At 42.5% G+C, this 18,369-nt stretch overlaps 1 pseudogene; it reads left to right on the top strand.

Moving 5' to 3' along the window:
* Positions 1-11,811, top strand: part of LOC149119150 (PRKR-interacting protein 1 pseudogene) — a 43,547-nt pseudogene extending 31,736 nt beyond the window's left edge.
* The last annotated feature ends 6,558 nt before the right edge of the window (positions 11,812-18,369 follow it).

Genomic DNA, 18,369 nt, shown 5'->3' with positions numbered 1-18,369 from the left:
TCTTTGTCTCTCTTAACAGTTTTTGTCTTAAAGTCTGATTTTTTGATATTAAGATGGCTAAACCAGCTCTTTTTTGGTTTCTATTGGCATGGAACATCTTTTTAAAACCTTTCACTTCCAGTCTGCAATCACCTTTGTTAGAAAGATGTGTTTCTTATAAGCAGCAAATAATGGGTTTTATTTTTTAATGAATTCAGCCAGTCTGTGTCTTTTAACTGGAGACATGAGGCAAATTTCATTCAAAGTCACTATTGATAAGTAGTGTCTTTGCCCTGCATTTTTTCCAAAGATATTTCTAATACATGCATTGAACTTACTGTGATCTTTTACTGAGAGACTTTCTTCCTTTACATTCTTTCGTACTGATGGCCGTGTTTCTGTGTTTCTGTGTGTCATACATCTTTAAGCATCTTTTGCCCAACTGGATGAGTGGTAACAAATTCTTTCAATTTCTGTTTGCTATGAAAGGTTTTTATTTCACCTTCATTCACAAATCAGAGCTTTGCAGGGTATAATATTCTGGGATGGCAGGTTTTTTCTCTTAGGACGTGGGCTGTATTTCACTACTCCCTCCTAGGCTGTAGGGTTTCTATGAGTCCAATTAAAGATCTTCTGAGAGTTATCTGGTATTTCATTCTTGCTCATTTTAGAAACTTTTTCTTTATGTTTCACTGTGGTGAGTTTGATTACAGTGTGTCCTGGCAAGGATCATTTCTGGTCATGTCTATTTGGAGTTCTGGAGCTTCCTGTACTTGGACGTGTCTTTCTCCAAACCTGGGAAGTTCTCTGCTAGTATCTCACTAAAAAGGCCTTCTAACTCTTTCTCTCTCCCATGCCTTCAGGAAATCCTAGAACTCAAATGTTGGGTTTTTAATAGTCCAGACTATGACATGGTTTTTAATAGTCCAGACTGTGACATGGGATGCAGGTGTCTCAAGCAGTGTCTTAACTGTCTGTACTCTATGATTTTTATACCCATCTGTAATATTTTAAAATATGTAAACAAATGAAATGTTAATTCCTGGGTCCCTACTGAATATTTTTAAAATATGGGATGTTTTATCATTTAAAATATTAAACTTGAATATGTTAAGGTTGGAGTTGGGAAGATCTTGCAAATTTTGATATACCTGTTCTATATCCTGAAGGGGGAAAATCATCCACTAATACACAGAGGTCTATGAATATTTCACGGTGCTACAATTTGTGTTCAGAGAATACAGCAGTAGGAAACACAATTGTACCTTTCCTGAAAGTTACACTTGCAAAACAGTCTCACATTTATTACCTCAAAATTAATATGTATTAAGAGGATCAAAATATCTTCTCATGGGGGACAAATAGAAAAGACAACTTGAAGAAAAGTGTTTTATATATAAAATACAGTAAGAAACTTTATAGAAATAAAACTGTGCTATAGTTCAAAAAAAAAATAGTACCCTATAGAATCTCAACATTATTTTTTAGATTTCTAATTTCCTCTTCTTTTCTTTGGTTTGACTGTATACTTTCCTGTGCTCTGTCTTCTAAGTCTGATATTCTGTCTTCTGCCTCACTGATTCTGTTTTTAAGAATCTCAACTGCATTTTTATTTGTTCTATTGAATTCTTCTTTTCCTTTCAATTTCTCTTCAATATCTCAATTTCATATTCTATTGAATTCTGCATTTCATTTTGTTCCTACTTAAGATTTCATTTTCATGAGAGAATTTTTTCATGTCATGCATGGATTTCAGTAGTTCGTGTGTTTGCTTCTGATTACTTCTAAGTATTCTTATCATCAATATCTGAGTTCCATTTCTTGCATTTCTTCAATCTCATCATCTTCATAATCCTTAATTGAAGTGTCATGTTCTTTTGGGACCATCATGTTGCTTCCTTATTCTTGTTTCTTGGGTCATTTCTTTCGTTGTTTGGCATTTATGGAGATGCTCATTGGTTTCTTCCTTTTTTCTGCTATTGCTGCTTTTTTCATTGTATTATGACTCTGTAGATAAGTGGTCTGTCTGCTTACCGTGAATCTCTAGAGGCTTGTGGTGGGTGAGGCCAGAGATCTCTGTTCAGTTTTCCAGGTTTAAGGGTGTGCCTAAGGTGACACACCCAGGTTTGGCATGGTAAATTCCTCTCTCTCTCTCTCTCTCTCTCTCTCTCTCTCTCCTTTGGCAATGAGTGCCTGAGTGCTAGCCCCAGTGGTATAATATTCGTCTGCTCTGTCTCAAGGACCACAGAAAGGATCTGTGCAGTCCTCAGTGTAAGTTCAGATTCCCCTGCAGTGTCTCTCACCAGGTAGCCGAAGCCACCCAAGCTTGTGGTGTCTCCTGCCAAGACTATTCGCATTTCAGCCATAATGTGAGTTCTCCCACACATCCTGTTTTTTTTCACAGTCCCATTTCATACACTCTCCACATTCACTGCTTTTAGTCTCCTGTTATTATTCCCCACCAGAGTCAGGTTTTTCTCTCTGGCTGATTGCCAGGTGCAGCCCCATGCTGGTGCAGCTGTTATGTATGTCCAAAATGGCACCTGCTCTATCAGCTTGTACATCTTTGTAAGGTGATTGGAGAGAGAATGGGGTCTGTACTGGCCCTTTTATATTTTCTCTCTCCTCTATTTAGGCTAGTGCGCTTTCCCCCATGGGGCTTCACGCCTCATTTCTTCTGGCTCTTCCTACTGCTTTTCCACCAGAGTCTTGGGCAACTGCAGTCTCATCTCACCTCTCCTTCCTGTGCTGGTGTTCAGGCTCTCGGCTATTCAAGCCCCAAGCTGTGAGCATTCACTCCCTCCTCGTAGGTCCTTCATGTCCTGCTAATTATGGAAGTTTCCTCTGCCATTTTTTCCATAACTCTTCCCGGAGACTATTCAAGTATTCCATTCTTTTTTTATGGCTGAGTAGTAGTCCATAGTGTATATATACCACATTTTCTTTTTAAGTCATCAGGTAATGGGCATCTGGGTTGATTCCATCTCTTAGCTATTGTGAATTAAGCTGCAATAAAGTTGGGAGTACAGATAACCTTTCTATATGCTGATATCACCCTATTTTGGTAGATTCCCAGGAGTGGGACTAAAGGATTTGTCACACCTTTCCCTTCCTCTTTTTCTTCCTCTGCTCCCCCCACCACACACTTCGTCTGGTTTATTGAGGTCCTTGGTGCCTAAACAGACCCTTCTCAACCCCTTGCAATGCAAACGGAAAAACAGATAAGCCTCACAGGGCAGCTATGAAACTGATAAGCAGTAATTCTTGGAGACTACAAAGAGCCCCCTACCCTTCTGCCAGCTGCCTCCTACACACCCTGCACCCTGTGGCAAATTCCCTGCTAACCAGGTAAAACCTGTGTTCCAAATGCACCCAGAGAACAGTCTTTTCACAAGAACAGATTGTCCCCAACCTCTTTGCTTCTAATAAAGAAACCTGTCGCTGTTGAGGTCAGTCTCCAATTCCTTTTTTCATCTCTCCTTTCTGGAGGCATGAAAGGCCAGAACCCCGAGCTATTCCATACCTCCTAACATTTGGTGGCCCATACAGAGAATGGGTCTTTGTGTGTCTTAACCTCCCCCTCCCTACTTTCCTTCTTTTTGTGGCAACTGGGGTGGGGACCATGAAGTGGCCATTGAGCATCCAGCTCTCCATGGTAACTGGCACATCCCCCCAGTCACATAATGGCCCCAAATTCACCCCCACCCCCAGGTTCACAAGTCATTGGGGGTTTACAATATCCCTTAGAAATTTCGTATTCCCTTATAGGCCTCAATCATCTTTAAAACAAACTCTCATCAAACTTTCCATCAAACTCAGTTTAGATTGGACAAAACTACTCTTAGCCCTCGTAAAGCTTAGAGCTCTGCCACAGAAACCCCTACAATTCAGTCTCCTTGAAGTCATGTTTGGAAGAACCAGTGCCATTCTGGGGCTCGAGATCTCACCTCCCCCCTTGCCTCCAACTTGCCTCTCCCTTCCTTTCAGGTCCCAGATCATCTCTATGGCAACATATTAACCAGGCCCCACAGGCTCTGCTATTCAGACCATACCTATTTAACCTGTTCCAAAATTTCTTACAAAACCACATCAAAGCTGCCTCTAGAAACAAAGTTAAGACCATGATGCTACTCCACCACCTCACTCATGGATGCCAGCCCCTTGCCTCAACACTTGAGGAGAATTCCAGGCTCTAGAGGCAAACCCCAGCACTCGCAATGCCCCTGCTCAGCAGCAAGTAGCCATATGGAATCAAAGTCCCTTTTCCTTTTTGCCTCTTGGGGCTGGAATAAAGAACTTATTGCACCTTTCCCTTCCTCCCTTTCTTCCTCCTCACCTCTCCACCCCACTTCCTCTGTTTTATCGAGATTCTTTATGCCTAACCAGACCCTTCTCAACCCCTTGCAATGCAAATGAAAAAACAGATAAGCTTCACAGGGCAGCTATGAAACTGATAAGGGAGAAATTCTTGGAAACTTTCAACAGCCCCTTCTCTTCCACCAGCTGCCTTCTTCACACACCCCACTCTGTGGCAAATTCTCTGCTAACCCAATAAAACCCGAGTTCCAAATATGCCCAGGGTGCAGTCTCTTCACAAGAACAGACTGTCACCAACCTCTTTGCTTCCAATAAAGCAAACTGTCTCCGTTGAGGTCAGTCTCCCACTCCTTTTTCCTTCTCTCCTTTCTGGGGGTATGAAAGGTCAGAACCCCAAACTGTTCCAGACCTAACAGGGATGGCTTCGTCATATAGTAGAACTATTTTCAGCTTTCTGGGGAGTCTCCATACTGTCTTAGACAAAGGTAGTACTAGTTTTTATTCCTACTGGCAGTGGATTAGCAAACCTTTTTCCTCACAGCCCAGCCAGCATTTATTTGTCTTTGTCATTCTAACTGGAGTCTGGTTTTATTTGCATTTTGCTGATATCTAGTAATCCTGAGCATTTCTGTGTTTGTGTTTCTGCTTGGCATGTGAATTGTATCCTTTGGAAAATGCCAATTCATGTTCTTTGCTCATTTCTCACTGGATTGTTTGCTTTATTGTTGTTGAATTTCTTGAATTTTTTATAGATTCTGTATATTAATTGCTTATCAGTTTGCAATTTCTCTCATTTTTCAGTTGCCTCTGCACTTTGTTGAGTGTTTCCTTTGTAGTATAGAAGATTCTTAGCTTGATATACTCTACTTACCCTATTTTTCTTTTGATTGCTTGTGTTTCTAGGGTATTGTCCAAAAAGTCTTTACCTATGCCAACATCTTGCAGAGTTTTCCCAATGTTCTCCTCTAGTAATTTGATGGAATCAGGTAAGATTTGTGTCCTTCATCCATTTTGAAAATCCAGGACTGAGACATTTAATCTGAGTCCCGGGAAGCACTCAGTCAACTCCCTTGATCATTGAAAGGCTGCAGAGGAAAACAGTCACTTGCAGCCCATGAAGAGATGGAAATTGCAATTGTGGCAGCCATTTGGGCACTGAGCTCTGATTTATTCAAAGTTTAGATAGAGTGATTACTCAAATGCGTTAGGGTCTTCAAATGAGGCCATCATGGATTAGGGTAGCCCTAAACCTAGTGGCAGTGCCGTTAAAAAAGACAAAGAGGAGACATAAAACAGACGAGATGTCATATGAGATAAATGTGGAGACTAGTCACCCGGCCACAAGTGAAGGATTCCTGGAGCCACCAAGAGCTGAAAAATCCAAGAGCAGAAAGGATCTTCCCATGGACCCTCCCGAGGGACTATATCCCTGAACACATCTTGACCTCATAGTTCTGCTCTCCTGAGCAGGAGAGGGAATTTATTTCTTTTGCTTTTTGTCACTCAAGTTGGAGCAATTATTTAAGGCATCCCTTGGAGACTGGTACACATACTGACTACTTCTCTTTAACCCTGGAGCATTGTAAATCCCTTGTGACCAAATGGTACTCTGCATTCTATTACAAGCAAGAGCCCTTCAATTTCTACCACTTACTGATGCCTCTATGGTTATTCATATGCAAGTAAATATCCTTATACTTTATCATCTGTGGCTTGTTAAATCACTCTGGAGCCTGTATTGCCCATATTATTCCCACAGAGGCTCTTGAAATTGGCTCCTGTGTCCCTATTTCCTGCCCCCAACCATAATCTTTATATTGTAGCCCAGCAAGAAGTCCCAAATTCATAGTAGTTCCTGGCCTAACCTTGGAATCAGCTGCTACTCTGACCCTCAATTTAATATTTTCCCAGTGAAACTGAATGACTCTTCTGGTAGAGATTCAGCAAGGGAGTGTGTCTTCTGATTTCGGTTCCTTTTCTTCATAAGTTACCAGAATTCAACTGTGGGGCCTCTAACATGGTGACCTTGTTTAATCCCACTCACCTCCCAAAGATCCCATGTCTACATACCACAGTTGGATTACATTTCAATCATCTCAAGAGTTCCCAATCGGAATGAAATTTCAATTCATGAATTAGAGAATGTGAAAAAGAGAAATGCCAGATTACTTTCAGAGAGTCTGCAATTAGACTCATAGCTGACTTCTCATCAGAATCCCTACAGGCTAAAAGAGACTGGCAAGACATAATGCAAGTCTTAAGAGAAAAAAAAAACTGTCAACTGTATCCTGCAAAGCTCTCATTTATGAGTGAAAATGAAATAAAGACCTTCCAGAACAAATAGAAATTAAAAGAATTTGTCACCACTTGTCCAGTCTTCAAAGATGCTTAAGTATGCGCTATACACAGACACAGAGAGTCATCATTATGAAAGAAAGTAAAGAAAGAAAATCCTCCTAAAATTACAAAAGAAATAAAAGTAAGCAATAGGAATCTTTATAGGAAAAGGACAGGGCCAAGGTGTTACTAATCCAGTCACCTTAATGTAAATGGCCTCAACTCACCAGTTAAAAAGATACAGGCTCAAGCTGGCACTGTGGCACAGCGGGTTAACGCCCTGGCCTGAAGCGTGGCATCCCCCGTGGGTGCCGGTTCTAGCCCAGGCTGCTCCTCTTCCAATCCAGCTTTCTGCTGTGGCCTGGAATAGCAACTCTGTGGTGACGTATGGCGTAGGATGTGATTTCACATGCTTATTTTCCCATCTCTTTTCTAGTGAGGTGCTTGACCCATTTTTGCATTGAGCTCTTTCATTTTGGTGGTAAATTCCAAGAGCTCTTTGTATATTTTGCATACAACCTTCATCCAAATGTGTTTTGCAAATGCCTTTTCCAAGTCTGTGGCTTGTGTTCTCATTTCTTCAACAATTTCTCTGGTAGAATTGGAGTGGTTAATTTGAATGAAATGGAGCTTAGGTGTGGTATCTTGGGTGTCCTACCAAAAGGATCATTGCCAAACCCATTGGTGAGATCTATAAGATTAGAAATAGAAGACACCAGCAGGAGAGTTCTAGATGAATCAGGAAGTTCTTCTGGTCCTTGCTTCTATCCTTAGCTTTGAATCTGACCCCTGTCTTCACCTCAGCCCAGGACCCCTAGGGATGTCACTGCTTATGTCTCACTCAGCCTTCTTCAAGACAAAATCTCCACCTCCATGACAGGTCCCCCTATCTGTCACATGGGTGAGAAGCCAATGAGAAAAAGCAATGGGGGATGCACAGGTGATTTTAAGAAAATGTTTTTCAGCCTGAGTTGTTCAACATCCCATGAAAATGACAACTACTTGCTTTTACACAATCACCATTCCTTGCAATGAATATCTTTCTCTCTTGTGATATTTTCTCCCCAAGAACTTTTCATGTACTCTCGTTGAATGAAATCCTGAGCTCCTTGTGTTCAATGAAGGCTGTCCTTGCCAAAAGTTGTTCTAGGTCATCAACGCTGACATTTAGGACAAAATGTGTCTCTGTAGTGGGACCATCCTGGGCAGCATAGGGTGTTAAGCAACCATCCTGGGCTCCACCTACCAGATATTGGAAGTTTCCCTTCATCTAGCATGACACCAAAAATGTTTCCAGGGATTCCCAAGTGTTCCCAGTGGGTAGAATATCTAAGTTTGAAACCCATTGTATGGATAGAAATATCAAAGATAGATAACTACATAATTTGTTGGTAGACTGATGAAAAATGATAAGTAGATTGTGGAGAGAGATGATTGGTATATCAGATGATAAAGAGTTGAATGACAGGTAAATGGCAGATAGAGAGATGATTGATGGGTAATTGGTAGAAAGGGATGGAGGGATGAATAGGTGGTAAAATAATTAGAAAACTTATTGTTAATTAACTAATGATAGATGATTGACAAGTAGTAAAGAGACAGATGATTGATAAATAATTAATAGATGATAGGAGATGTGTGATTGTCAGCTAGGTAAATAGTGGATAGAGATGAGTAAATCATAGATGATAGGCAAATATATTAGTAAGTAGGGAAATTATTGGTGGGTAGTTCATAGATGATAGGAAGGCAGATAGGTACATAGACAGATGCATATATAGGATGTCTACTTATGTATATACCTATCTGCATGCAGTGTTGTTACCCAACCACAAGGTTATGTTCTGAGCACATTTAAGGGAGGCCAAACTGGGATTTTTTGTAGGTGAAATGTATCCAATGAAGCTTCAACTTCCTATATTTTCAACTAATAATGGCTTTAACCAGGGTGTAACCCCATCATAAATTGCAGAGCATCTGTATCTCTCTCTCTCTCCCTCCCTCCCTCCCTCCCTCCCTCCCTCCCTCCCTCTCTCCCACTGAGTTTATGAACCCATTGGCCAATTCCTCATCTCTTTCTATCACAATATCATCTTCTGAATGTTGCATCTTGTCTGCCAGGTTCTTCTTACCTTTGTTGTAGCACACCCATGGTTTCTCTAATCTCATCCTCTTTATGTGTTCCACTGGTGAAATTTTTCCTTCATTTTCTGGTGCTTTTACTCTGTGGGACTGTCATGACAAATGTTTACCCACCCTAGCTGGCTTGTGCAGTAGAAATGTGTTCCCTCACAACTCTGGAGACCGAAAAAATGAGATCAAGGAGTTCTCAGGTTGCAACTATCTGGAGACTCTGAGGGACTATTTCCACATCTCTCTCTAGCTTCTTGTGTGTGTGTTTTTTTTTTCTTTTCTGGAAACCACTAGCATTCTTTGGCTGATAGAAGCATCCACCCACTCCCATCTGCTATTATCCTTCCATGGCATTCTCACCTGTACCCAAATTTCCTCTTCTGATAAGGAGACCAAACAAGTTGTATTAGGGATTGGCCCAACTCCAAATGATCTCATTCTATCTTATCAATCTGCAAAAATACTATTTCCAATTAAGTTTTTATCCTAAGGTATTGGGGGCTAGGTTTTGCATGCACAAGTTTTGAAGAAGACACAATTCAGCCACAGCAAGAGGAGTTTCTCTTATATTTGTGAGTTTCCATAGTGGGTGAGGAAATCAAACACAGCTTCCTCTTCTGGGTTGGGTTGCACTGTCAGGCACTTCTCTGTCCTCTTAATCTATGGGCAAACGAAGGACTCACACATGTACAAAAAGAGAGATCACAGTTTCTGTGGGTTCCAGACTCAGTTGCACTTGTCCAGAATGCCTGGTATAATTATGTAAGGATGTTCATGCTTCTTCTGGCTATCATAGGACAAGTGTCCCCAGAAATGTCACTTAAAACTGGTGGGCCCAGAGCTGACACTGGACACCTCACCCTCAGGTGCATTAAGGGACAACATTAGTTGATCAGAAGGAAGGTCTTGGGAGTTCCCTATCATGCTGGTGGGTAGGTAAGGGGAATCTGAGGAAGATCCAGCCGTGATGCATGCTTACATCTAAGACAGTTCTCCCAACTAGATGTTGAAGATGAAGGATCTGGAAATCTCTCTAAAGATCTCTTAGGAATATTCTCTTTGACAACTGAAGTGACTGATATATTCCACAAAGGAGATTTCGATGTCCTAATCCTTAGTGTATATGCAAGGCAACTTATTTGCAAACAGCTTCTTTGAAGACTTAATTGACTGGATAATCTTTATATGAGGTCATCCAGGGTTTGGGTGGTCCTTAAGACCCATGATAGTGTCCTAAGAGAAAGGAGACATGGACACAGAGGAGAACCCACATGAAGTAAGTCAGAGACTGGAGTGATGAAGTCATGAGCAAAGGATGCCTGAAACCACCAGGCACTGGAAGAATCACCAAAGATCTTCTGGATCCTGCGGTAGGAGAGAAACCTGAGACAACTGATGCCCTAATATGGCAGATGAGGAAACTGAGGGTCAAGAAAGGTGGACCCAGGCCCCACCCTTAGCTGGGAGCAGCACAGTCCTCTGGCCCATATCATGCAGTTGCCCAGGGCTTCTTGAATTGGCTGTGAGCTCCATTCAGCTCAGCCAGTCATGCTGAGTCCCTGAATAACTTCTGGGGGACATTAGCCACCCGAGTGTGAGAAATGTATGGCTGGGCCCAGTTCCCCTTTAAAGATGCTCCAGAGCGCAGATGTTTTGCCTCAACATAACCAAAACCATCATCTCTCCAAGTTCCTTCTCCCAGCTCATCTCTACCACAGTGACACTTGGTGTACCCTGGACACACATAACAGCATGCCAGTAACAGGGTAATCCAAATCCCAGGAAACCAGCCTAGGAGACAAGGGCTGGCTCCTGCCTCCTGGGTCCTTCTCATTACCCAGCTATGTGGCAGCTCCCAGGACATAACTCAGGACCCACAGAATGTGGCTTGTTGTGAGAAGACCATGATCATCAACCAATTTCAGTTGCCAGGATACAACTGCTGCTGCTTGGTGTCTTGTCCTCATTTGACTTCTGCGAGTTCAACAGCAATGAAGACCAAAAGGAATACTACTTCAATCTTCAGCTTCATGGAGGGTTTTCTAGAATTGAGTGTTAAGACATGAAAAGCTTTATTTGTAATATCTAAGATACAGAACAACCAAAGCATGCAGGTATGAATATGTAAGCGCAATGTGTTCCATCCCTGCAGTGAAATAGTATACACCGACACACTACTGTGTGGGCATATTTGAAAACATGATGTTCAGTGAAAGATGTCAGACACAAAAGGTCCCTTACTGTGTGATCCCTTTGATAGGAAATGTCCAGAACAGGTAAATCTACAAAGACAGGGCTAGTGATTGGCAGGGACTGGGGAAAAGAAGGTGACTTCCCATGGCAGTGGAATCCCTTTTTGGGGAGGTCGAGAGTTCTCTGTAACCAGACAGAAGGGACAGTTACATGGCATGCCTGGTGTACTAAATGCCTTGAATTGTTCTTTATTTTTGTTTGAGATTTATTTATTCAGGGTCATGTGGAAAAGCTGTCATGAAGAGCTAAATTGCCTACTTGCTGTGATCACCAAGGCCCAAGAAAGAGCCCCAGATGTCACCAGGAATGTGACAGAAGAGCAGAAGCTCAGGCTGGAACAGTTCATGCAGAACCTGAATAGAACAGTCCCCTTTCCAGAAAAAACAGTGAATGATTGCCTCGACCTTCCCCAGAATTTGTCTGAGATGTAATGGGTCCAAGTGCTGAGGCCAGAAGTGGAGAGTTCTATGTGTACAGGTATCTATGCTAGAGAGAGTACCAATAACACGACTACATGGATGCCATGGCTGAGAAGCAAAGACTACTAGATGCAGTTTCAGGCGAGCATGGAAGAGGATATCATTGCTGCCACGGAGCAGATAACAAAGCATTGGACAAAGCTCCAGAAGTTAAAAGAGTAAGAAATTATTGGCAAAGAAGATGAAAATTTAGCAGAAAAAATCTAAAAGAATGAGCTAGTCGGGCCCAGAAGCCGCAGTCTAGTTGTGTGAGGAGGCTTCTGGAACAAAAGATGAGAAAGAAGAAGATGAGCCAAGCTTCATCATGGGATGATGACAATGTAGCTATCTTGGACGGCTTATTCCTGACTAGAGTTCAGAAAACCCAAGTGAGCAGGGATAGGAGGCCTTCCTCTCAGCCTCTCTCCTGAAGACTCACGGGTTGGGGAGCACTGGAAGCACTGCTCTGCCCCCAGCCTTCATGGGCTTACAGCCTCTGGGATGAGAACTATCTCTGGGATACTCAGGCACTACCTCACAGAGTTGATCTATATTCCTGTAGAAAGGAGAAAGCACCTAACTTGTTGCTGGCAAGTTTTTCACATGTGAACAGCAATGACATTGAGGCTGATATGCATGAAGGGAGCACTTATTTGGTAAAGAATAGAAAACCTTAAAAAATTAAATGCCAGCACATGAGACACAACTGCAAGAGATGAGCCAGAAGGAGCCAGGAACTGCATGCATCCAGCTCTCCTATGTGGGTGGCAGGGGCCCGAGGACTTTGACCAGTTTCCACTGCTTTCCTGGATGTATTGGCGGGGAGACGGGTCAGGAGCATGAAAAGAGGATTCAACCCTGCACTTAAATGGGATCCTGGTTTAACTTGCTGTGCCACCTAATAGGTTTAAAAACTTGGGATTCTGGCTTTTGTGTGCCCAGAAATGAGATTGACTTCAACAGAGACAGCTTGCTTTATTGAAGCAAAGAGGTGATGAAGGTTTCTGAAGAGACGATGTATAGCGTGCATGTAGGGCCAAGCTTTTATCTGGTCTGGTTGCTGAGGGGCTCTCCAGAAGCATTGGAGGCCTTTGGCATATCTAGTTTTGCCAGGCATTTTCTGGGTGGGCAGAGAGAGAGAGAGACTGAAAGTAGATTTCCCGTGAAGGGGACTAGGGAAGGGTGACATTCTTGTGAGCCTTATTGTCCTTTATCCCAGACCCTCAAGGTAAAAAAGGGAAGAGGAACATTGATTCTATCTGGCTACTTACTGCTGAGAAGAGCCATGGGGTTTTTCCTCTAGCACCTCTCCTGGAATTCTCTTTGGGTTTTGAGAGAAGGTGGTGGACTAGCATCATGGTCTTAACCTGATCTTGAGAGATGGCTTTGATGTGATTCTGTAAGAAACTTTGGAACAAATTAAATAGGCATGGTGTGAATAGCAGGGCTATAGGGATGACTGTGACAGACCTGGTAAGAGGAGCTAACCATGCCCACTTCCCATGGGAGACAGCAGAAAAGCATCCTGCCCAAAAGAGATACAAGTGTTAAGAAAGTTTTCACCACAAGTGCAGCCAGTATGGGTTGGTGAAGATTAGAGCCAGGACTACGCAGACACTAGCAAGAGGTGACAATGCATTACAAAATGGAGTACAAACAGAAAGTTAAAAAGGGTATCTGTGTGGGTGTGAGGTTTCATACATCACTCCAGAGTCAGCAACCTGTGATGAGATCAGAGGTAGACTGGTGGAGTCTAGTACCGATGACTCTCCTGTTTTTGGTCGAAGTTTGGGATATAAAGTGAGAGTGAAGAAGTCAGTCTGGTCTGGAGTGAAGCAGATGAACACTCTTCAGAGCTAGAGATTGATGATGACCTGTTGTTAGAGGTAATCAAATGAGCTTTGGAGTGGTGTCATCTAGAGATCTTCCCGGAGGACTGGGAGGAAGGTGTAGAGTTGGCTAAAGGTGTTCACCTGCAGTCCTGGAAGTCACATCATAAAGGAAGTGTGACCCTTTTCAGGGAAGGCACTCTGTTGATTCTGATTTTCTAGCTGGCCTGGGAACAGAGCTGTCCTGAATAGGTCAGTATAGAATAAGCAGGATCTCTAAAAGGAAATTGTCAGTTTTGCATGTAATGTTACTAACCTCAGGCTGCCTTCCCTGATGGCAGTGGTTACTTTGAAGGCTGGGCAGAGAGAAGGGCTTTGTCAGCTTAGGGAGGGCCAACAGGGTCTGCAGCAATCCCGGATTCCTTCAATCCTAGGGGCAGTTCCGTTTTCAGTGGCCCAGCTCCTGGTAGAGCCAAAAGGCCTCTTTAGATGCTGGTTTTTGTTTGGACTGCCTACTGTCCAAATCCTGGGCTTTCCACATTGACTGGCCCTTGTTGGGTTTCCTTGATGGGAGATCACTGTGTAAAGCAGTTATTAATTGGCCTGCCACCTAACCCTACATTGATCCTGCTGTCTAGATCACCCCTCTTCCTCTTGGTCTCTATTAAGCAGACCACAGAAGTGTTATGGGCTGTTAACCAAAATTTAACGTTTCAGGTTCTTGCCATTTACTTAGAGATGAATTCCAAGCACTGGCTCAAGCAAGACATGCAGCGTGGTGAGGTTTAGGATGTATCCGTAAAGTGAGAAGAATACACAGGAACATGAGGTCTTTATAAAGGGGGAGTGGGCCAGAAAGGGTAAATAGAGATTTCCATATCAGTTGTTTCCAGGGGTCAGACCAGAGTCTGCAAGTGAGAGGGCATGCAGGCGAGAGAGTGCAAGCGAGAGGGCAGAAAAGAGAAACATGGAACATGGGGCCGGCAGGAGAGGGCTGGGCACATGCTCACCAGGGCTCTTCTTCACTTCCAATAGGGGAGTGGTTACATAGTCTGGTTGACAAGTGGGTGGCTATAGGGGAGAGTACATGAGGGGTAAGGGGTGTGGCTTGTGAGCCTAATCTTTTCTCCCTGCCCACTCCCATATAATTTCCCTCTCAGAGATTCATGAGCCTTAATCTTATGGGGATGCTAAAGAGCATAGACTCATCATATCTTCTGTATCTACTCCTGTTGATCATGGATGCAGGCCCTGCCTATCCTGGGAGTGGAAATCTCTTCTAAAGAGTTCATTTCATGATCTCAGACACTGCCAATGGCTGCGTCTCCCACATTATCATCATTACTCTCAGAAAGCTAAAAGAAAGCAAGTAGCAACTAGAGTGCACTTTAAGATGGAAATAATACATTTCATAGACTCCCAGATAGTATGTGGAGATAGGCTCCTTATGCAGACTATAAAACCATTTAGCCTGAGCATAGGGATTTTTTAAATAGAAAATTTTATATAGAAAATATAAATTTCAAAAATACAACTTTTCGATTACAGCGGTTCTTCCCCATAACCATCCTCTCACTCACAAACCATCCCATCTACTACTCCCTCTCCCATCCCATTCTTCATTAAGATTCTTTTTAAATTTACTTTATATACAGGAGATCAACTCTATACTGAATAAAGGTTTCAACAGTTTGCAGACACATAGTATAAAGTGTTGTTTGAAGACTAGTTTTACCATTAATCCTCATAGTGCAACCCATTAAAGATAGAGGTTCTACATGGGGAGTAAGTGCACAGTGACTCCTGTTGTTGATATTTTTTTTTATCTTTTATTTAATGAATATAAATTTCCAAAGTACGACTCATGGGTTACAATGGCTTCCCCCCCCATACCGTCCCTCCCACCCACAACCCTCCCCTTTCCCACTCCCTCTCCCCTTCCATTCACATCAAGATTCATTTTCGATTATCTTAATATACAGAAGATCAGCTTAGTGTACCTTAAGTAAGGATTTCAACAGTTTGCTCCCACACAGAAACATAAAGTGAAAAATAATAGATGATTTTTTTAAATGATGATGAAATCAGATCAGACCTATTGTCATGTTTAATCCCAGGGAGAGTCAAGCTGGGAATTGATAATTTCTTTTTTTTTTTTTTACAGAAGATCAGTTTAGTGTACATTAAGTAAAGATTTCAATCGTTTGCACCCCCATAAAAACACAAAGTGAAACATATTGTTTGAGTACTCGTTATAGCATTAAGCCTCAGTGTACAGCACATTAAGGACAGAGATCCTACATGAGGAGTAAGTGCACAGTGACTCCTGTTGTTGACTTTACAAATTGACACTCCTGTTTATGGCATCAGTAATCTCCCTATGCACCAGTCATGAGTTTCCAAGGCTATGGAAGCCCCTTGAGTTCTCCGACTCTTATCTTGTTTAGACACGGTCATAGTCAAAGTGGAGGTTCTCTCCTCCCTTCAGAGAAAGGCACCTCCCTCTTTGAAGACCTGTTCTTTCCACTGGGATCTCACTCACAGAGATCTTTTTGCCAGAGTGTCTTGGCTTTCCATGCCTGAAATACTCTCATGGGCTTTTCAGCCAGATCCGAGTGCCTTTAGGGCTGATTCTGAGGCCAGAGTGCTATTTAGGACATCCGCCATTCTATGAATCTGCTGAGTATCTCACTTCCCATGTTGGATCACTCTCCCCTTTATTTATTCTATCGGTTGGTGTTAGCAGATACTAGACTTGTTTATGTGCTCCCTTTGACTCTTAGTCCTTTCATTATGATCAATTGTGAACTGAAATTGATCACTTGGAGTAGTGAGATGGCATTGGCACATGCCACCTTGATGGGATTGAATTGGAATCCCCTAGTATGTTTCCAACTCTACCAATTGGGGCAAGTCAGCCCGAGCATGCCCCAAATTATACATCTCTTCCCTCTCTTATTCCCACTTTTATGTTTAACAGGGATCACATTTCAGTTAATTTTCAACACTTAAGAATAACTGTGTGATAATTACAGAATTAAACCAGTAATATTAAGTAGAACAGACAAAAAAATACTAAGAGGGATAATGTATTAAGTTGTCCATTAGCAGTCAGGGCTATGCTGATCAAGACACCATTTCTCATAGTGTCCATTTCACTTCAGGAGGTTTCCTTTTTGGTGTTCAGTCAGTTGTCACCGATCAGGGAGAACATATGGTATTTGTCCCTTTGGGACTGGCTTATTTCACTCAGCATGATGTGTTCCAGATTCCTCCATTTTGTTGCAAATGACTGGATTTCGGGACAGAATCCGGCGCCCCAACTGGGACTAGAACCCGGTGTGCCAGCGCCGCTAGGCAGAGGATTAGCCTATTGAGCCGCGGCATTGACCCAAAAGTTGTGCTTTTGAAATTTATATTTATTAAATAAAAGTTAAAAAAAATCAGCTTTGTGTGGCTCACCAGGATCTTCAAGTAATATAGTAGAACTCACTTAGGAGTTTTCCTGCCAATAACCGCTCCCAGAAGAATCAAAAGAAGAAGTAGGTACAACATGTCTGCCTTAAAGTGCAACAGTCTTGGTGTGACAAAAGCAAGAGCTTTACTTATTTTTTTAGGAGGTATTTAAGACCTTTGACTGGCTCAGAGGAGTAGGCAGACATACCTTTTGAGTTCACCTGCTAAGACTCAAGAGGTAGAAATTTATTCTTTGACAAATGTACCAGCTTGAGATGACCTGTAATTTCACTGAAGTAGGTTTGCTCAGTAGCACTTGATAGCGACCCTTCCATTTCAGCAGTAGCTGGTCTGAAGGGGATCTTTCCTTCCAAGTTTTTTTTTTATTTTCTTAAAGTTTTTATTTAATGAATGCATTTTTCATAGGTAAAAGTTTAGGAATATAGTGGTTCTTTCCCTCACACCCATACTCAAACCCCACATCCCTCTCCCTATCCCATCTTATACTTCATTATGGTTGCTTCTATGTCTTACCTATTGTGAATTGAGCTGCAATAAACATGGAGGTGTGTGCAGATATCACTTCTGTTTCCTGATTTCATTTCCCTTGGGTAAATTCTTAGGAATAGGATGGCTGGGTCATATTGTAGGTCTATACTCAGATTTTCCATACTGTTTTCCACAGTGGCTTTACCAGTTTACATTCCCACCAACAATGGGTTAGGGTGCCCTTTTCCACACACCCTCTCCAGCATTAGTTGTTTGTTGATTTCGGTATGAGGGCCACTCTAACTGGGGTGAGGTGAAACCTCATTGTGGTTTAACTTTTATGTAATAATTATAAATTTCAAAAGTACAACGTTTGGATTATAGTGGCTTCCCCCCCCCCAAAACCACCCTCCCACCCCAACCATCCCATCTCCTGCTCCCTCTCCCATCCCATTCTTCAGCAAGATTCATTTTCCTTTCCCTTTTTTTGACAGGCAGAGTGGACAGTGAGAGAGAGAGACAGAGAGAAAGGTCTTCCTTTGCCGTTGGTTCACCCTCCAATGGCCACTGCAGCCGGCACACCGCACTGATCCGAAGCCAGGAGACAGGTGCCTCTCTTGGTCTCCCATGTGGGTGCAGGGCCCAAGCACTTGGGCCATCCTCCACTGCCCTCTTGGGCTGCAGCAGAGAGCTGGACTAGAAGAGGGGCAACAGGGACAGAATCTGGCGCCCCAACCGGGACTAGAACCCAGTGTGCTGGTGCCGCAGGCGGAGGATTAGCCTATTGAGCCATGGGGCCGGCCAAAATTCATTTTCAATTATCTTTTTTTTTTTTGAGGAATGTTCCTTCTATACTTAATTTGCCTGGAGTTTTCAAATGAAAGGGTGTTGAATTTTATCAAGTGCTTTCTCTGCATTTATTGAGATCACCATATGGTTTTTCTTCTGCAGGTTGCTAATGTGGTTATCACATTGATTGATTTGCAAACATTGAACCATCCCTCCATACCAGGGATAAATCCCACTTGGTCTGGGTGGGTGATCTTTTTGATGTGTTGTTGCATTCTATTGGCCAGAATTTTATTGAGGATTTTTGCATCCATGTTCATTAGGGATAT

The sequence above is a fragment of the Oryctolagus cuniculus genome, chromosome Y, assembly GCF_051225735.1.
Source record: "Oryctolagus cuniculus isolate XC-2025 breed Fujian yellow rabbit chromosome Y, ASM5122573v1, whole genome shotgun sequence".
In the NCBI taxonomy this organism is placed as follows: domain Eukaryota; kingdom Metazoa; phylum Chordata; class Mammalia; order Lagomorpha; family Leporidae; genus Oryctolagus; species Oryctolagus cuniculus.
The sequence above is the reverse complement of the archived record's forward strand: the minus strand, read 5'-3'. Positions and strand labels throughout refer to the sequence as shown.